General features: G+C 47.9%; 1 protein-coding gene across 1 annotated transcript in view; it reads left to right on the top strand.

The window, feature by feature from the left end:
• The first annotated feature begins 7,763 nt into the window (after positions 1–7,763).
• Positions 7,764–16,453, top strand: part of CHD9 (chromodomain helicase DNA binding protein 9) — a 236,562-nt gene continuing 227,872 nt past the window's right edge. Inside the window, exon 1 of the mRNA XM_045046396.1 lies at positions 7,764–7,910. The gene's annotated coding sequence lies outside the window, so the exon portion shown is untranslated. The remainder of the gene's footprint in view (positions 7,911–16,453) is intronic.

A 16,453-nucleotide genomic window follows, 5' to 3' on the forward strand; every position in this document is an offset into this window, starting at 1 on the left:
TCCTGACCCAACTCCTAGGAAGCTGGAAAAAGGATCAAGCGGGTCTGTGAAGTGGCTTTTCAGAGAAGTACAAAATTTATTCTTTCTTGGGTTGGTGCTGAGCCCTTCAAAAGGACATCAGCTCCGTTGCACTTATGGAGGGTGGATGCATGCTGGTCTCAGACACATGACAGAGTCTTCTTGTTGACTTCTCATGATCAAATTGTCCTATGGGCAAGTATCACTAATTCCACTTCAGAGTTGAAATAATTGAGTCCAGAGTGCTTAGGTCCATTGCCTCAGGTCACACGTCTGCACGCTCAGCAGCCAGCTCAGGGTGCTGCCTCCAAAGACGGTGACCTCCCCATCGCCTGCCCCTCCCGCCCTTGCCCCCAGTGCCTCTGGTTAATACCATTCATCCTCCTGGACTTGAGCATTCAGTGATCTGCTTAAAGGTGGTACAACTGTCCATAAATCACCTTTCTTTGAATGAGCTTCTTGCCAACTGGGCTGGCAGAGAGATGATGACACGACATGATGACGTTGTTGATTTATCTCTCCCGTATAAAAGCCAAAGTACAGTTTGGGGGTGTCCGGGTGGAAGAGGGAGGTTTCATTTGCCTTCCAGTCAACAGGCCCTAATTAAGGCAAGTCCTCATTGGATACTGGGATCCTAGGGGAACAATCCTTTTGTGAAGCCTCCAAATTAATCATGGCTAACCCAACTCGGCACAAGAGACAGGCCTCAAGGGCACCCAGGAGCCAGGTGTAACTCTCAGGTTGTGTTTGGGTTAGTTTAGAGGTGTGGTCAGCAAGAAATGAACCTGGTGAGAAGCCTTGTCCTGCCTGTGACCTCTTGCACCCAAAAGAGGTTACATAATTTGTGGGGCTCAGTGTAAAATTAAAATGTGGGTCCCTGGGTGGCTCAGTTGGTAAGTGTCTGACTCTCAATTTTGGCTCAGGTCATGATCTCACGGTTCATGATATGGAGCCCTCGTGGGACCATGACAGTGGCAGAGCCTGCTTGGGATTCATTCTCTCTCTCTCTCTCTCTCTCTCTCTCTCCCCTCTCTGCCTCTCCCCTGCTGACACACTCCCACTCTCTCTCAAAATAAGTAAATAAAACGTTTAAAAATAAATAAATAAGGGGCCCCTGGGTGGCTCAGTCAGTTGAGCGTCCGACTTCGCCTCAGGTCATGATCTTGCAGTCCGTGAGCCCTGGCCCTGCGTCAGGCTCTGTGCTGACAGCTCAGAGCCTGGAGCCTGCTTCGAATTGTGGGTCTCCCTCTCTCTCTGCCCCTCCTCCACTCATGCTCTGTCTCTCTCTCTCTCTCTCTCTCTCTCTCTCTCTCTCTGTCAAAAATAAATAAACATTTAAAAAATTTATAAATAAATAAATAAATAAATAAAATGTGGATGCCTTGTTCAAAAATTATTGAGAATTTGGGGGCACCTGGGTGGCTCAGTCGGTTGAATGTCCAACTCCCCATTTCGGCTCAGATCATGATCTCACAGCTCCTGAGATCGTGCCCTACCTGGGGCTCAGCACTGAATGTGGAACCTGCCTGGAACACTCTCTCTCTCTCTCTCTCTCTCTCTCTCTCTCTCACTCTCTGCCCCTCCCCACTTGCACACGGTCTCTTTCTCTCTAAAACTAAATAAATAAATAAAAATATGATAAAAATAAATGAATAAATAAATAACAAAAATTATTAAGAATTTCAAGATGGTGACCGCAGGACTTTAAATGATGCACGGGGCTCCTGAAGCCAGCCCCGCTTCCTCAACTCGCTCAGAAATAGATTCACCTGCAAAGAGGGCTATACTTTCCCAGACCACTAGCTGGCTCTGCCTAGGGGACGTTGCCCTAGAGACAGAATGAGGCCAGAAGAAAGACAAGAAAAGAGAAATGGGGTATGGATGACCCAAAGACGGACAGGACTTCAGAAGGATACTTCCAAACTATTTTCAGCTTCAAACTGCTTCCTCGGCTATTACTACCTACAAAACATAGCACATGAAAAATATCAACACAAATAAAAGCTACCGACAATGTCCTATGTCTGCAAGGTTGCAGAGCCGCTGGAACTCTCTTATGAGGCTGGGGGTGGTGTGGGGAATGCAAAAGGGCGCGGCCATTTGGGAAACCAGTTTGGCCGTTTCTTACAAAATTAATCATGTCACTTACCATAGAATATCTACCTGCATGAATCTGCTCAAGCTGCCATAACAAAATGCCACAAACGGGGTGGCTGAAACGATAGACATTTTCTCACAGTTCTGGAGGCTATAGGTCCATGCTCTAGGTGCTGGAAAACTTGATTTCTGGAGCTCTCTTCCTAGCCTTCCGATGACCACCTTGATGCATTCTCACGTGTATGGCCTTTCTTTTGTGTTCACAAAGAGAGGAAGTCAAATTTACTGTATAATAAGTGAGGAAAATTAAAAAAAAATTTTTTTAAAGAATCATTCAAACAAACAAAAAAAAACAAATAAAAACTGTTTGCCAGGGACCTAAGGGCTTATTTGTCGTCTGGTCCTAGTTCTGAAGATCACTGAAATCCTTTTTCTCCTGTTTCTTACTCATTCAAACAAACAGATGAACCTGCCCCTAATTTAGCTCAACAGCTGTTTATTGAGTTACATGGTACAAAGTTCCTTTTTGGGTGTTGTATGGTTTCTAGAACCTTAGTGAATTGTACTTAAGGAGGCCTGAACATGGAGGCAGAGAGGGCTATGTGCAGAGCATCACCTTACAGCTATGACTACAGGTCAGGACAGTGGCCAGCCCAAGGCACCCTGCAGAAAGGGAGCTGGGGGCATAAGCACCCCAACCTACTCTCCCTTCTCCCTCTGGTCTCTCCCAGGGCTCTCACTGGCCAAACCCAACTTGAAGCCAGTGGGCAGAGAAGCCTTTGGTCTTGCCCATTTAGATCAACCTCCCAGAACTAAGACCAGGGTAGAGAACAGTAGAGAGCAGATGTGGAAAGGCAAACAGAGCACCATCTAGCACAACCCACATGCACCCTGCTCTAGAAGGGCATTGAATCCGGTAGGGGAGGCGATATCTCCACAGGGAATTAAACTATGAGGTAAGCGCTTTGACACAGGGAAAAGGTTACACTGGAAAGAAGGAGTAGGGGAGGGCTTCCTTGAGCGATACCTAGAAGGATGAGCAGAATATTAGCTGGCAGAAGAGGGAGAGGTCATCGTGGCCAAAATGAAGAAATGCAAGTCCCTCCCTAGGAGTTCAGTTTAATTCACATTCACTTATGGAAAGACAGCTAATGGTCATGGTTAGAAGCGCCAGTTTCAGTATGAGAGGAATCTGGGATTGAATACGAACTCTACCGTGTACATGCTATGAGGTCTTGAGCAAGTTGCTTAACGTCTCTGCCTCTTGGTTTCCTGGACTTTGGGAAGCCAATGGGACTTGACTCGTCATAACATCTGGCAGGGTTTGTAGGTACAGTGCATGAGCAGAAAGAGACCAGACTTACTCCTGCCAATCATAGATACACTGTGACCCCAAAAGCCAAGTTGCCACTCAGTCCCACAGGGCCAGCCTGAGAAGACCAGGTGTCCTTCCTGGGATAGGCGCCCAGCTCCTTTCCCCTTGGTCTCTTTAGCATTCCTGCCTCCTTCCTTCTCTACCCCTCCTTTGCCACCCTGCCCATGCCCCTACTGCCCCCCTGTGTGTGTCCTTCCACTTTGGATTCTCACCCTCTTTAACGGAACATCACTCTGGAAGATAAATATGCCCTTTCCTACTAAAAGTAGCTTGTATCTCATAACACGTAACTATGAAATTATTTTTTAAAAACAAAAGAAAACAAAATTCTTCCTTTTTTTTTTAAAGTAAATTTTCTGGAAGAAAGTTGCTTGCTTGCTTGCTTGCTTGCTTTCAGAGAGAGCGCGTGAGCAGGGAAGAAGGGCAGAGGCAGAGAGGCAGAGAGGGAGAATCCCAGCCAGGTTCCACTCTCAGCACAGAGCCCAACGTGAGGCTCAATCCCACGACCTTCAGATCATGACCTGAGCCAAAATCAAGAGTCTCAACCTACTGAGCCACCCAAGCACCCCCCAAAATTCTCCTTTTGAAGGAAAGCATGGACAGAGCAAGAGCACAAGAGGGATTAAAAACGAGAATGCTTTGTCCATCCTGTACCGTATCTAAAACACAGTGTCCAGCACATAGTAGATGATCTCCAAACAGCAGCGAAATGCTCAGAGGCAAATATTCTGCAGTTGGGGCAATCCAAATAGAAGTCCTGGCCACCCCATTCACTAACTCCTCCACCAAAGACAAATGACAACATGAGTCTCAGTTTCTTCATCTATAAAATGGGAAACCTAATAGTGCCTGCTTCACAGGATTGCTGAGAGATTTCCACGAAATAGTCCATCTGAAATTCTTAGCGCCAAAGCCATTGCCAATCGTAATAATTATGATGATCATGGACACTACCTCTCCCTGTCAGAGGCTGTGCTGTCCCTCACAGAGACCACCGATGGAGAACCCATGCACAAAACAGATCTGTGGGTAACTGCAGATTCCAAAACACTGCGATTGGTGGGGTGAGAAAAACGCCAGGAGGACCCAGAGGAGAAAGTCATCTAGAAAACCTTTACCCTCATCAGGTGATGCCTGACGTCAGAATCCCAGAGGTTGTAATCTAGGACTTTGCCCAGGCATGCTTTGGGGCACAGTGGGGTGAGGTGGGGGAGGGAGCTCTTGCTAGCACTGGGGAGAGAGAATGGCCTGGAAATGACTCAGAGGCACTTTAAAGCCAAAGAATGGGAAATGTCCCTGTCAGCACTTCTCTGACCGATTCACCTTCAACAAGGCACCAGCCTGCCATGTGCAAGCTGAGGCTGGGCCCTATTAGTCTCTTTCTGTCACACACACACACACACACACACACACACACACACACACACACACTGCCTCTTGCCCTTCCAGGCAGTGCCCACAGGTGATACCTCCTTCTCCTCTTCCTCTGCCCTTGATGGTCACTTTGACCAGATTATATCAGGACAGAGAGGCCAAAGACACCTAGGGGGAGGGAGGGTTGGCACAGACCTCATTTTGACAAAGTGTTGCTAAATATTTCCACTGGTGATGTTATCTCCAAAAGTCTTCTCACAGATAAATTGCCAGGATAAGATTAAGACATTTCCCATATAATTTTGCAAAATTTATATCCGTCCCCCATCCACTCTGCCTCTGGTGTGTGTGTGTGTGTGTGTGTGTGTATATACACACACATATATACATACACATATATGCATATATGCATGCATATACATATATGTGTATGTATATATGTGTATATATATATATATGTGTGTGTATATATATAGTCCTTTTTGTCCAGAGGGGAAACTGAGGAACTGAGGCCCAGGGAGGTCAGGGGACCAGTACATTCTGCGATCGTCTGGTTCCCCCTATTCCTCCCCCATCGCAGGATGACTGCTTCATCCATCCATCCATCCACCCAGCTGGCCAGTCATCCACCTGACCCCACTTCCCCCTGCATGGTTGCTGTGGTCAGGTCCAGGGTCAGAAGAGGGTCAGGCTGAGGGTGAGGTTGAGGCACTTCACAGCCTTTCCCTGGAAGTGAGGAGGGGTAGGGTGGCTGCTGTGACTGGGGAAAGGCAAGGAATTCACTTTTCTGAGAACTAAGAAAGGTTCAAAGACAGGAATGGTGGAAGAGGAGAATGGACAGGTGGGCCAGGACCCGACCTGCTGGGCATTGTGGGCTGAGGTTAGGATCTTGGTCTCTATGGGGGCCAGTGGTGAGCCCTATGAGGGCTTGGAGCAGGAAGGGGAACATCAGAGGGTAGGGGGGGAACATGAAAGGTAGGGGGGGGTTGGGAGGGGGTATGAAGATGGGGGAGCCAGGGGGGCAGCTGCAACTTTGGGGTGGGGGCAAAGGACTGAGGGCTGGATCTAGAGACTGAAGATCTGAGGACACCCCAACCCCACCATTTCTCAGGAAGTCCCCCTCTCCTCTTTGTCCTCCTGAGTTTGAAGGATTGATACTCCCACATGGGATGGACCTGTGCCTTTTTGGAGGGGAGATGCATGACCCCCCCCTCCCCAAATGTTAAGTACTTGGCCTATTTATCTTTCACCTTCTCCCCGGAACAAGTAAATTCACTCCCACAGCTGTCACATCTTAACCCTGATGGCATAGGCTCTTGTGTCTCCAACCCAGCCCTAAGATTCCTTCTGGGTGTCTCTAGGCAGAGACATCTTTCTGGAGCTCTGTATTTATTGTAAATCCTGTACTTATCCCGTAAAGAGCTCAATTACATCGCACTGTGTTTCTGTGTTGTGCTAAAAGTGTTGTGTTAACTTGTTACATTAAATGTGAACTCAATGAGGACAGAGATTTTGGGGTGTTTTGTCCTTTATTGTATCCCTCATGTGTAGAAAGTGGCGCATTATAGGTGCTCAGTGAACATTTGCTGAGGGAAGAAATAAATGAAATGTAAACACTTTCAATAGTCCACCCTCTTTGTAACCCTTGGCAGGCCTTCCTAAAAAAATCATAAATACTGGAAGCGTGGGGGGTGGGGTGGGGAAGAGAGGTGGCCGAGGGTCTCCATTGCCCTCAAAAATCCTGACAGTGGGACTTCACTGGTCATTGCTTAATTACCAGCTAATTAGGTTTTCAGCCTGGGGCAATGTTACTCTCCCTCTCTCCCGGCTAAGCAGTGGCTACTGGCATTTAGTGCCAGAGAATCAGGGAATGTTACATCTCCTGCAGTACCAGGAGAGCCCCAACCAAAAAACGCCACTGGCACCCGGCCAAGAAAGATGACCTGGTTTGCCAACTCCTAAGGGACCTGACCGTGTCTCCCAAATCTACACAGGGTCTGACACGGACTAGATGTTTAATAAATGTCAGCCAAAGATATTGGAGGGACCAGGTAGGTGGGCGAGGGCGTGGAGGGGGTGGGGCCGTGGCGAAAAGAAAGGGTTGCCGAGAGGGTAAAGGCCTCCCTGGGCTTGAGAGAAACCCAGTCCCTTGCATCTTCAGGTGCTCCCAGAGTATTTTTAAAAGAGGCTATGCCAAATTGGGATGTACCGAAAGCTTTCGGATGAAAAGAAAGATCCCTGAGTGCGGCCAGGAAAATCCCAGGATGGCTCCCAGGCCGGGAGGCAGGGCCTGGCTACCCCGCCGTGCCCCCAAGGGGAAGTTCAGCAAGTTCAGGTCCCAGTGTGGGATCGGGAAGGAAGGTGGTCCCAGCCGGCCGGGACTTGCGCCCGGGACTCGCTGCGACCTGGAGAGCCGCCCACGTGGGCAGCGCGGCCGCATTTCCGCCCGGGCCGCGCTCCCACCTCCCGGCCGCGTCCCCCGCGCCGCCCCCGCGCGCCCACTAGGTGGCGCCTGCGCTCTAGTGGGCGCCTCTCCGGCGCAGGCGAAAAGCACCGCGGAGCCGGGCGGCGGAGCGAACCCGAGCCCCAGGGTTCCGGGGACTGGAGGGCAGCGCCGGCAGCCTAGGTAGGATTCCGGAGCCTCGGGCGTTTCCCCCGAGCCTCTGAGGTCGGGGTGGGCAGCGCGGCGGCCGCGGAGCCCCGCGCGCGGTCTGCACAGATGAGCGGAGAAGTCGGAGCGGCCACACGTGCTGTTGCCTAAGGGGACCCGGAGCCCCGCAGTCTCCAAGCTGGGCCTAGGGGCAGCGCAGAACAGCAGGTCGCTGGCACGCGGACGTCCCCTACTAGCCTGTGCCTCTGGAAAGCGTGCCCGAGTCCCCGAAGGGCAAGTCCAAAGAGAAGAGAGTTACCCGTGTCCAAGGCGACTTGAGCTTTGCAGCTGAGTACGGACGGATAGGATCCAAAGCACCGTTCTCAAACTTGGTCGCACATTGGAAGCTCTTGGGGAGCATCCTGATGCCCCCGTAACACCCCCAGAGACTCAAAGGTAAGTGGTCTGGGTTGGGACCTGGGCATTTGGATATTTAAAAGCTTTTCAGGAGATTGCAACTAGCAGCTAAGTTTGAGGACTCTTGATCTAAGATTGCACAAAACCCAAGGACGTTTGTACATGCTGATTCTTCTCCTCTCCCCTTCTCCTCCTCCTCCTTTTCCTCCTCCTCCTCCTCTTCCTCCTCCTCCTCCTCCTCTTCCCTGCTTTTGAAGCAGGAGATATCTCCCCCTTTGAGCTGTCAAACCCAAGATAACAAACCAACACCTCCCCCTCCCAGTAGGACTGGTTCTGAAGGGGTTAAACAAAAAAGTGGGCAGAGAACAGAAAGACACTGATGTGGAATGTGAGAGAAGACTCACCAGGGAGTCTTCCTCTTAATGCAGATCCCCTAGAAGTTCAGGGGCTGGCCTAAGCTGCCCCATCATTTGGTAATTGTCACTGAGCAGGCAGAGTAAGATCCCCTGTAGCTGATAAAAATGATCCCTTATATTTAGGTAACAGCAAAGTGGTTACCAGCATGGGCTTGGAGTCCCCACAGCCAGCCCGTCCCTCAGGAATTCATGGAACCACTTGTAGCCTCAGTTTCCTCACCTGCAAAATGGGTATGATAGTGTAAAACACGTAGACTTGTTGTGGGAATTATTAACAATTAAAGATAATGGGGGGGGGCGCCTGGGTGGCTCATTCGGTTAAGCATCAGACTTCAGCTCAGGTCATGATCTCGAGGTCCGTGAGTTCGAGCCCCGCATCGGGCTCTGGGCTGACAGCTCAGAGCCTGGAGCCTGCTTCTGATTCTGTGTCTCCCTCTCTCTCTGCCCCTCCCCCGTTCATGCTCTGTCTCTCTCTGTCTCAAAAATAAACGTTAAAAAAAAAAAATTAACAATTAAAGATAATGGTTACTAAGGGCGTACCTGTGCCTGGTGCTTGCCAGCTTTCTGTGCATTGCCACATTCGACTCCTCATATGGCCCACAAGGTAGGACTATAATTACCCCCTATGATGGTTGAAGAAGCTGGGCCTCAGAAAGGCCAAAGAACTTGCTCAGGGTTATATAATTAGGAAGAGGCACATCCCCGGGAATCTGTCTCTAGGGCCCATGTGCGGAAGTAATCTGCTGTTTCCCTCATTGACAGAGAATGTGGACAAAACACTTAGCACAGGGCATCTCAGTGGCGCATTCCCATAAACAACAGTTATCGCCGCTGCCAGCAAAGCACTTTCACTGAATTGACTCATTCGTTCATTCACAATATATTTGTTATTGAGAGCCCACTATGTGCCAGGCAGTTTCCCAGATTCTAGAGCTAAAACAGTGAGTAAGAGGGAAGCCAAGTCTCTGTGAATTCACACTCCGCTGAATGAGGGAAATGGGAGAAAGTATCATGGATCCTCGTTTTTTTGCAGATTCTGTAGTCGCGAATCCCCCTACTCGCTGAAATGTATTTGTAACCCTGAAATCAATACCTGCAGCACTTTCGTGGTCATGCATGGACATGGGCAGAGTGGCAGAAAATTGGAGTTGCCCAACATGCACGTTCCCAGCTGAGGTCAAAACGAGGCAACGCTGTGCCTTCTGGTTTTAGCTCTCATACTGTAAACAGGTGTCCTCTTTGTGGTTTATTTTGTGCCATGTTTTCTGCATTTTTGTGCTTTTTCTGTTGGTTGGTGATTTCTGTTTAAAATCACCCCCAAGCATCATGCTCAAGTGCTGACTAGTGCCCCTAAACACAAGAAGGTTGTGAGGTGCCTTACAGAGAAAATGTGTATTATTAGATAAGCTTTGTTCAGGCATGAGCTGTCCTGGGTTTGGCTGAGTTCAATATGAATGAATCAACAGTATTTATTAAATAAGGTGTCTTTAAAAAGAAACACACATGGGGTGCCTGGTGGCTCAGTCAGTTAAGCGTCCGGACTTCAGCTCAGGTCATGATCTCATGGTTTGTGAGTTTGAGCCCCCGTGTCAGGCTCTGTGCTGACAGCTCAGAGCCCGGAGCCTGCTTCGGATTCTGTGTCTTTCCCTCTCTCCACCCCTCCCCTGCTCATGCTCTGTTTCTCTCTGTCTCTCAAAAATAAGTAAATGTTAATAAATAAATAAATAAATAAATAAATAAATAAATAAATAAATTTTAAAAGAAACATACATAAAACAAGGTTAGGTATTGATTGATCTGTTGATGAAAATGTGACCAGAGGCTCACAGAAACCTAACTTCGTTTTTTTTTTTTTTTTCCCTGGGAACAATGGTTCAGTATTTGCTAATTCCATATTCACGGCAAATTTACAGAACATAGCTGCTGCGAATAATGAGAATTGACTGAAATTACACATCACTGCACACGCAATGAAAGAATCAAGGTGGGGAGGCATACAGAAGGGGCCTGCCTTAGACTGGGTATCAGAAAGGTGTGAGGCAGCCAAGCACAGGATGAGGAAAAAGTGTTTAGGCGGAAAAAGTAGCATGTGCAAAGGCCCAGAGGTAGTCAGGAGCTTGGCAAGGTCAGGGAACTCAAGGAAAGCCAGTATGTAGGGAGTGTGGTAGGCAAACAGAACAGAAGTACAATAATGATAATATGCTGGAGACAGAGGTTGAGGCCAGGTGGCACTGTGTTTTGGGGACAGCTCTCATTTCATCCGATTAGCACAGTAATCCTGGCAGGCTGGGCAGGATGGTTTCCACTTCTGACAGATGATGAAATTGGTGCCCCATGCAGTTAAATACCTTGTCGTATGTTACACAGCTGGTAAGCAGCAAAACGACCTCCAGCACCTCCCTCTTAATCTGATGCTGAACAGACAGTTGATGAGAGATCTCAGGACACAGTCCTGGGCTGGAGATTTGGTTTGGTTTGGGGAGGGATCACTAACTAAGCGGTTGCAGAAGCTCTCAAGCATGGATGAAACTACCTGGGACAGTGGGTGGAGTGTGGAGAAGCCAAATCCCATGCCCTTTAAAAATGAAACTATTCCTGGTATAAAACCAGTAATGCCTCAGTAGAAGAGTCCCAGTTGCCTGCAGGGGCAGAAGGAGGAGTGAGGATAGGCACAAAGTTGTAGACTGAGGTCTGATGCAAGCTACCCCCTAAATTCTAGGTCTGGCACTGGGCCTTCCCGTCCACGGGATAGCCAGGTCTCAATCTGCCTCTTGTCCCTGCAGGATGGTGATCTTGAACAGGGGTCAGCAAACGTTTTTCTGTAAAGGGCCAGGGAGGAAACACTTTGAGCTTTGCGGATCATATGGTTTCAGTTGCATATGCTCTCACCTGTGTGTCTGTGGAGTAAAAGCATCTGTAGAGGGTATGGAAATGAATGGGTGTAACTTTGTTCCAATAAGACTTAATTTACATACACCGAAATTTGTGTTTCATAGGATTTTAATGGGTCACAAAATGTTATTCTTATTTTGATTTGTTAAAACTGTTTAAAAACGGGAAAATTGTACAGAAGCAGGCAGTGGGCTGGCTGTGGCTCGTGGGCTGTAGTTTGCCAACTCTTTATCTAGAGTCATGGGACCTGAGGATCATAGGAATATTAAATGTCCATCTAGCTAAATCTTTACCTGACCCATGAATCCCCATCGAGGGTCCTCAGCTATTTCTTGAGGTCTCCAATGGCGTGGCGTTTACTCACTGGGCACCTCATTCCAGGGTTAAAGTTTAAACTATGCCATGGTTGGGGTTTCCCCAAAAGCAGATCATGAGACAAGGATTTGGGTGCCAGGACTTTAATTGGGAAGTGATGGCAGAAAGCCCGGTGAGAGTGCAGTGGACCTGGGGAAGAGAGGAAAGCCATGTGGACAAGGGGAAAGGGTGTGTTGGTAAGTGAGTTACCACTGGGGCAACGGCTCAGTCTCACTGGGGACCCTTGGAGAGATCATATGTCCCATGACGAGGCAAGGAAGCTGGGGTATTTCCCTGCCTTCGCGCTTCTGCTCACCATCTGTGGTATACACGATGCAGCCAGAAAAAGCCTTCAGGCAGGAAAAAGGCCACCAGTGCAACAGTCTGCAGGTCTGCAGGTGACCTCTGGGGGGCGGCGACGAGTACAGGGGGGAAGCTACAAAGTGTTTCAGATTTGGGTGTTTTGGGTGTGCCGTGTATACACCACTGGGGACCTTGTGAGATGATCTGGTGTGGAATAGAGTCGTGTCACTAAACAACGTGAAGCCTCAGACTAGGATAGATGTTCCCTTTTAAGCTGCCTCTTTGATCCTCTCCAAGCTGCTGTCTGTCCCCGGAGCAGAAGCTACAACCACACGGGCCTTATCCTTCCCAGAACTCACCAGACTCAACTGGCTTGTCTCTCCTTTTTATGGAAAAGATGGCAGTCCTCAAATTCAGGTCGTGGAACAGGCAGTCTTCATTAGCTAACAGTTCGTAACATCGTGTTGTTTATTTGTTTATTTTTTTATTTTTATTTTTGAACGTTTATTTATTTTTGAGACAGAGCATGAACGGGGGAGGGTCAGAGAGAGAGAGAGGGAGACACAGAATCTGAAACAGACTCCAGGCTCCAAGCTGTCAGCACAGAGCCCGACGCAGGGCTTGAACTCACGAACCGTGAGATCATGACCTGAGCTGAAGTCGGACGCTTAACTGACTGAGCCACCCAGGCGCCCCACGTGTTGTTTATTTTTATAGCTCCCACCTCCACAGGGCAAGTGTTTGTCTCTCTACATTTACAGTAGTAATATAGAGAGCTTTCTTTAAAATAAATTTACATAGGACTGCCTGGGTGGCTCAATCCATTAAGCGTCCGACTCTTGGTTTCAGTTTAGGTCACGATCTCACAGTTTCAGTAGTTCGAGCCCCGTGTCAGGCTCTGCACTGGCAGCACGGAGCCTGCTTGGGATTCTCCTCTCTCCCTCTCTCTCCTTGCCCCTCCCCCATTCACACTGTTTCTCTCTCAAAATAAATTAAAAAAAAAATTTTAACTTAAAGATAAAATAGATTTATATAAATTTATTTCTACTTAAAGAAAAACATGAAAAATAGTATAGATAGTATGAGAACATGATAAAAATAATAGTTGCCACTTACTGAGCACTTACTATGTGCTAAGTGTTATTCTAAGCCCCCTTCTCGCATAATTTCATTACTCCTCACCACAGTCACATGGGTTTAGTCCTATTTGGGGTAGGTACTATTATTAGCTGAGAAAACAGGCCCAGGGAAGTTATTACATAACTTGCCCAAAGTTATATAGCTAGTAAGTGACAACCGGAAAGTGAACCCGGGTTGTCCTGCTCCACAGTTTATGTTCTTAATTACAGGTTTAAACTTCTCAAAATTTGACAAAAGGAAGAAAGGAAGTGAAGATATTATTTGAATTATTGGTAGTAGAGGAAATCTGCCGTTGGAAATTTCCTCTTTCTTATCCACTTGGAATCCTTCTCCCTGAATCTGCTGGCCCTTGGTTGTCATACTTTCTTCTGGAGCCTCAGGGAACAAATCTGTCCCCTTTTCATTGCGACAGTCCTTCAGATATTTGATGATAGGGAACCTGCTGGCCCTACCAGATCTTCCCTGTTCTAGATTAAACATTGCCAGCTTCTTCAGCTTATACTCTATCGTGTGTTCTTGGCATCATACCGCCCCCCACCCCCCAGCAAAGGGCCTCTCTCTTCCTTAATTCTTTTTTGTCCCGTGGGACTCATAAAGTTGCTTTTGGTGCCGCATGCTTTGTTTTCAGGGCCCCCACAGCTCACTCTGGGCACAGGGTTGATAGCTGTGGTTGGGGTGATTGGTGTGGCAAAGAGCAGCTAGACTGTGACGTCCAGGGAGAGGCTGTCACTGAAAGAAAGCCCCCTTCGGGCCAGCATGGAGGGGGCCTGGACACTGGTGGAGCTCATTCTTCACGGGCCAGGGATGGAGCTTGGTGCACCATCCATAGTTTGTTGATTCCTTGGTGCACATGGAGCTAATCAGGCTGAAAGGGACAGACTAACCAAATTCACAGGAGCCTGGTAAGGAAGCCAGACCACAAATATATTAAATCACAATGGGACAAGCACTGCGAGGCAGCCTGAAAACTTTATGTCAGCTTGTCAGCACATTCCTTCATCTGTAGGGAAGCCCACATGGGAAGCCAAGGTCTAGTTAAAAGATTGGTATTCACAGAACCAAAACAAGGTGAGCAGGATGGATGATTTTTAATAGGACAGCCTAAGATGTTTGTATCCCCTGAGGGGTACGAGGGTCCACACTGACAGCGCACCTGATCTAAGCCCCCGTCCCTGTGCCCACGGCAGATGTGACTGAAATCGGTGACCAAATCGTTGCCTTCCTCCTGCTCCCTGGACCAACCTTACGATTCTGTCAAGAGAGTATTCCAGGAAGCTCTGGCCAGGCCTCTGAGCCGCCTGTAACGTTCAAGAGTTTCCAGCAACCCCACTGCTCTGAACAACGTGGGAGATAAGACAGACCCTCAAAGCCTTTCTTTTGTACCAGCTTTTCTGAGCTCCTCGCACTCCACCATTTCTGTCTACCTAATATTCCTTCAGCTTATGTTAATACAATCGGCCTTTTTTTCCCCCTCATTGTCACGTCTTGATTTGATTTCCAGGCCTTGCTCTTCCTGCTTTGTCCAGAGGCGCATCCTGTCCTGTCTTGAGAACTTCTGCAGATCAGTAATTACAGATACTGTGTGTGCATTCTGCTGATACACTGTCCCACATTTTGGGGTCACTTGCTGTGCACCTTCCAACAATAGCCTCTTGAAGCTGAGACACCGTTTCCTGGGATGCTGAGTTCCATTATAGAATTGGCAGCAACCCAGTTTTACACTGTTGCTGCGGGGCGCGAGGTAAGAGGGGCGCCAGAGAGGAAGCTTAGGGTCCCAAACCCAAGAGATCGCTGAGCTTGCTGTTATGAGCACCGACTGTGCTTCTCTGAGTGTGTTGGGAGACCTATTATTTTGGAACAAGCCGAGTTTGCCAGCTTTGAAAAACATACGTTTTGGACATGGCCTCTCCTCCCACCCATCTGAAGAACCTTGACTTACCCAAAAGGAAGACAAAATGCATATGGAGAATCTGTGGCCCCTGGGGCTACTAAGGGAGGCCTTCTTGAGATCCTCAAGAGGAAAAGCGGTTCCTGCCCTCAGGGGCTGCCAGGCTGCCTCGCCTGAGAGGGGAGATCCAGTTCTCATATGAGGAAGGCTGCCAGTCTAATGAGAGAGGCACCATCCCTAACCTCAGGGAGTCCGATGGAGGAGGAGTCCAATGGAGGAGGGGTGAATTGTTCCCCCCACCCTGCTGATATCACTGTATCTGTGGCTTCTCTGAAGTCCATCAACAGGCAGGGAATGGGGCCAGCTTCATTCACAACTCTGATACACTTATGCAAAGTCACAGCAGAGGGCCAGAGGTTCTGAGGGTAAACCTGGGGATTTTTTAAAAATAGATTTTATTTTTTTTAGACCAGTTTAGATTTACAGAAAAATTGAGATGATAGCCTAGAGAGTTCCCACATACCCCACACCCAGTTTCCCCTATTATTAACAGTAACAAATGTGCTATGGTATATTTGTTGTAACAAAATGAACTAATATGAATACATTGTAACCAAAGTCCATAGCTGATTCAGTTTTTCTTAGTGTTTACCTTGATTCCAAGAACTCGTCTAGTATCACATTTAGTTGTTACTTCTTCAGTTCCTACTGTCTGTGACTGTATTAGAATTTCCTTGTTTTTGTTTTTAAGTTTTTTTTTAATGTTTGTTTTTTTAAGAGAGAGAGAAACAGAGTATGAGTAGGGAAGGGGCAGAGAGAGAGGGAGACACAGAATCCAAAGCAGGCTTCAGGCTCTGAGCTGTCAGCACAGAGCCCGACGCAGGGCTCGAACCTATGAACTGTGAGATCATGACTTGAGCCGAAGTTAGACGCTTAACCCACTGAGCCATGCAGGTGCCCCAGAATTTCCTTGTTTTTGATGACTTTCACAGTTTTGAGAAGTACTGGTCGGGTATATTGTAAAATAACCCCTCCATTGGAATTTATCTGATCTTTTTCTCATGGTTAGACTGGTGTTATGGGTTTGGGAGAGGAAGGTCACAGAGGTAAAGTGCCATTTTCATCACTTCATGGTCAACATGACCTATTGCTGTTGATACTGACCTCGATCACCTGACTGAACGTTTGTCAGGTCTGTCCACTGTAAGGTTACTCTGTTCCCGTCCCCCCCCCCCCCCACTCCATTCCATGCCATACTCTTGGAAGGAAGTGATTATGCACAGCCCATGCTTGAGGCACTGGGGAGTTCTATCCTCCCTTCTTTAGGGTAGTATATCTACATTATTTATTTGGAATTCTTCACAGGTGACTTGGCTCTTCTCTCCCATTTATTAATTTCTCTTTTTATTTATAATAATATGGACTCATGGGCTTTATTTTATACTTTGGGTTATAATCCAATACTACTTAGTTTTGTTGTTCAAAAGATTCCATCTTTGGCCACTGGGAATGGAATTTGTGTTTTTAAACTAGCTCCTGAGGCATTTCTTCTGTGTATTAGAGTTTGAGACCCATGTAGTTCTGGGTTG

Source organism: Felis catus, chromosome E2, assembly GCF_018350175.1.
Source record: "Felis catus isolate Fca126 chromosome E2, F.catus_Fca126_mat1.0, whole genome shotgun sequence".
Classification (NCBI taxonomy): Eukaryota; Metazoa; Chordata; class Mammalia; order Carnivora; family Felidae; genus Felis; species Felis catus.